The sequence below is a fragment of the Callospermophilus lateralis genome, unplaced genomic scaffold (assembly GCF_048772815.1).
Source record: "Callospermophilus lateralis isolate mCalLat2 unplaced genomic scaffold, mCalLat2.hap1 Scaffold_74, whole genome shotgun sequence".
Classification (NCBI taxonomy): Eukaryota; Metazoa; Chordata; class Mammalia; order Rodentia; family Sciuridae; genus Callospermophilus; species Callospermophilus lateralis.
Window position 1 is genome coordinate 6,369,807 of NW_027515420.1, and position 4,675 is coordinate 6,374,481.

The following is a 4,675-nucleotide window of genomic DNA, read 5'->3' on the forward strand; positions in this document are numbered from 1 at the left end:
AGAATTTTTGGGGAAAGTAATTTAAATAATATCATCGAAAAATACAGGGAATGGAGTGGAGCATAGGCTAAGTGCCCTCAGCATCTTTTGACCCTGCAGACACTGTTTCACTTGGATGTGTGAAACTCACAGAACTTCAGAGTCTCCATGAAATTTCAGAGCTATCAGCACCTGTTACCCAAGTCAAAACTTGGGGTAGATTATATTAATTTCACTTAAAATTTTTAAGTTCAAATTGAAGATATTACCATATTTGTTGAATTCTAGCATATTAGTTTATAGTTACATCATCATATTTTACAGATAAGTACTTAAATTTTACAACTTAGAATTCTAAATAGCAAAGTTAGTTTGATTATTTTGCAATTCTCTGGTAAAATGTGATACTTAGTTTATTAAGATATTTTTATCCCCAGGTACGCGGACAAAATGGCGGCGGCAGCGGTCTACAGCGCGATGGAGGTGTTGCCGGCGCTGGCAGAGGAGGCCGCGCCCGAGGCGGCGGGCCTCAGCTGCCTGGTCAACCTGCCGGGCGAGGTGCTGGAGTACATCCTGTGCAGCGGCTCGCTGTCGGCCTGCGACATCGGCCGCATCTCCAGCACCTACCGGCGGCTGCGCGAGGTGTGCCAGAGCAGCGGGAAGGTGTGGAAGGAGCAGTTCCGGGTGAGGTGGCCTTCCCTTATGAAACACTACAGGCCCACCGACTACGTCAATTGGTTGGAGGAATATAAAGTTCGGCAAAAAGCTGGGTTAGAAGCCCGGAAGATTGTAGCCTCGTTCTCCAAGAGGTTCTTTTCAGAGCACGTTCCTTGTAATGGCTTCAGTGACATTGAGAACCTTGAGGGACCAGAGATATTTTTTTGAGGATGAACTGGTGTGCATTCTAAATATGGAAGGATGAAAAGCTTTGACCTGGAACTACTATGCCAAAAAAATTCTTTACTACCTACGGCAACAGAAAATTTTAAATAACCTCAAGGCTTTTCTTCAGCAGCCTGATGATTATGAGTCGTATCTTGAAGATGCCATGTACATCGACCACTACTGCAACCCTCTCTCAGACATCAGCCTCAAAGACATCCAGGCCCAGATCGACAGCATCGTAGAGCTTGTTTGCAAAACCCTCCGGGGCATAAACAGCCGACATCCCAGCTTGACCTTCAAGGCAGGTGACTCTTCCATGATAATGGAAATAGAACTTCAGAGCCAGGTGCTGGATGCCATGAATTATGTCCTTTATGACCAGCTGAAATTCAAGGGGAACCGAATGGATTATTACAATGCACTCAACTTATACATGCACCAGGTTTTGATCCGTAGAACAGGAATCCCAATCAGCATGTCTCTGCTCTATTTGACAATTGCTCGGCAGTTGGGAGTCCCACTGGAGCCTGTCAACTTCCCAAGTCACTTCTTATTAAGGTGGTGCCAAGGTGCAGAAGGGGCGACCCTGGACATCTTTGACTACATCTACATAGATGCTTTTGGGAAAGGCAAGCAGCTGACAGTGAAAGAATGTGAATACCTGATTGGCCAGCATGTGACCGCAGCGCTCTATGGGGTGGTCAAGGTCAAGAAGGTGTTACAGCGAATGGTGGGAAACCTGTTGAGCCTGGGGAAGCGGGAAGGCATCGACCAGTCCTACCAGCTCCTGAGAGACTCCTTGGATCTGTATCTGGCGATGTACCTGGTCCAGGTGCAGCTTCTGCTTCTTCAAGCCAGACTCTACTTTCACCTGGGAATCTGGCCAGAGAAGTCTTTCTGTCTTGTCTTGAAGGTGCTTGACATCCTCCAGCACATCCAGACCCTCGACCCCGGGCAGCACGGGGCGGTGGGCTATCTGGTGCAGCACATCGAGTGCAAAAAGGAGGAGGTAGGCGTGGAGGTCAAGCTGCGCTCTGATGAGAAGCACAGGGATGTCTGTTACTCCATTGGGCTCATTATGAAGCATAAGAGGTATGGCTATAACTGTGTGATCTACGGCTGGGACCCCACCTGCATGATGGGACACGAATGGATCCGAAACATGAACGTGCACAGCCTGCCTCACGGCCATCACCAGCCCTTCTACAACGTGCTGGTGGAGGATGGCTCCTGTCGATAGGCAGCCCAAGAAAATCTGGAGTACAACGTGGAGCCTCAGGACATCTCTCACCCTGATGTGGGGCGCTACTTCTCGGAGTTCACGGGCACTCACTACATCCCCAATGCGGAGCTGGAGATCCGGTACCCGGAGGATCTGGAGTTTGTCTATGAAACAGTGCAGAATATTTACAGTGCAAAGAAAGAGAGCATAGATGAGTAGAGTCCAGAGGAGGACATCGTGCCTTTGCCACTGCTGCTATCTCCTAAGAGAACAGGGTTCTGGCAGAGACTCTCCAGGAGCCCTCTGGACTCACTGTCAGCAAAGCCACTGCACCAGTGGGCTGGTTGCCTCCTTCCGAGTTGAATGACGTGTGCTCTCCGCCAGCTGCAAAGACAATGTCGCTCTCCGCCTACACTAGTGAATTAACTCCAAAGGCACTGTGTTCAGTGGCATGGCTTGTATGCTTGTCCTGTGGTGACGTTCGTGACATTCTGTCCTCATGAAGTCTCACAGCCAACACCTGTTCTTTTTATCCACTGCCATCCTCTCTCTGTCTCCATGTTTCAGAACATTTCACTCACTGGGCAGATGGGCTTGTCCATTTGCAGTAATTTCTTTCTGATGTCTCCGTGGGACGTGTGCGGTCTTGAGTCAGGCTTGTCTGTCTGTTACCCTGAATTTTCTGGCGTATTCGGAGGTAAAGTCTTTCGCTGTCTTGGCAGCACCTTGGAGATGGAGACGTCAACAAGCAAATGGTAATTAGAATCTTTAGAACTTATTTTCTTGCTGATACATGAAACACAGATTTTAAGTGTCTGTCTCTCTCTCTCTTTTTTTTTAATTTAAATTGGGAGAATAACAGTTTTCCCTTCCAAATTCCTCTCTTGGAATTATGCACATTTCTATAAATCATGAGTTTTCTATTTTATTACATAAGATTCTTTAGGAAATGCATAATAATGGCTTTCGTGGATTTTTCCACATTCATCTTCTGTTTCTTTAAAATGACTACTTTATTTTTAATCTTAAAAAATCTGCTCCAGTATCATGAGTAGGTTTTAAATCAGTGATGGGTTCTATTTTTTTTGTAGTGAGCCACACAGATCTGATGTTGAAATAGTCTCTCTCATAAATTGTATTCTCTGGTCTCCAAAGACCAAAAAGTGGGGTTCCACTTTTCTAATCAAAAAGAAAAAACTAATGAACCTTAATTTTCTTTTTGAAGAAGGAGGGATTCCACACCCTTGTCATTCCTTAGAGTCACTTCCAGACCCTTTGAATGTGGGGGGGGGGGGTAGAAAGAAGTCAGTGTCTTTCATGTGAAGCGTTTTGGCTGGTGGGAAAAAATGGGTGTGTGTGATCTGGCTTCTCGGGCCATCGGTGCCCAGAAGCACCAGGACGAAGCTTGTGCCCAGAAGCACCAGGACAAAGCCTGTGTCCTAGTCACTTGGGAAAGCCCGGTCCTGCTCGGGCCGCCTGGCTCCATTTCCATGTTCTTAGTAACTGAGCTGAAGGGACCGAGTCTGCAGTTCTGGAGTTGCAGCCACTTGTCACCTGCCAGTTCTCAAGTGAGCTAGCTTGTGATTAGCTGTAGAGCTCACTCCTGGAGTTAGGACTTAGTTACTTTGTGCTCTGCGTTTAAAATGCATAATCCATTTGCTGTAGCCAGCAAGGCTTTAGGAGGCCACAGTCCAGCCAGCCTCGCACGTGTCTGCCATTTGCATGCAGTATTCTCATCGCGTTGAATGACTGCTTCTTGTTTACCCTTTGGAAACCCTGGGATGACCAAGGTTTGGGGAACCCACCTAAGACCACTTCCTAACAAGTGAAGGCCACTAGGCGGTTACTGGAAGTAGATGGGGACTTGGCCGGCCGGCTCCTTCTGCCTGAAGTAGCTGCCACCCAGTGTCTGTGTTCCTCATCAGTCAAATCCAAAGTTAGGTGATTTGAACTTGCATTTGAAAATGTAACCACTCACAACACCTATCCTGCCTGAGGTGGCGGGATTTCACACTACTCTCGCTTAAGGGTAAAAATTAGATAATATGGAATTAACATTAATGAGATGCATTACTAAGAAACCTTGGAGCATGCTGAGTTATAACTGTTGGTTTTTCGGTTTGATTTCCTTTTTTCTTAGAGTAACATCAACGCCAAGAAAGATGGTTTTACCTTTACTGACCCAACTGTAAATATGTATCTAGACTGTTTTTAAATGTGTTTCCTCATGAATGCTTCATTTGGCTCCAGGAAGTCTGTATCACCTGTGTAAGTTGGTATTTGGGCACCAACTTACACAGGTGATACAGGTATTTTATTTTTCTAAAAACGTGTTTTGGATCCTGTACTCTAATAAATCATAAGTTTCTTTTTAAAATTTTTTCCAAAAGTTTTCTCCATTTTAAAAAGCCCTGTTATAAAAGTAGAACTTTCACAATGTTAAAATATGAAATATTTGGATATAGTAACTTCTTATCTCTTCAAATGAATGCCAAGATTTTTTTGTATAATGATTAATAAATGGAACTTACCCAGAGGGAAAAAAAAAGATATTTTTATGACATTTTACTAATATGTAATGTGACAAGA

The 4,675-nt window shown here is 45.2% G+C and overlaps 1 pseudogene; it reads left to right on the forward strand.

Moving 5' to 3' along the window:
• Window positions 1–429: 429 nt before the first annotated feature.
• Window positions 430–2,311, forward strand: LOC143389934 (F-box only protein 21 pseudogene; annotated as a pseudogene).
• The last annotated feature ends 2,364 nt before the right edge of the window (window positions 2,312–4,675 follow it).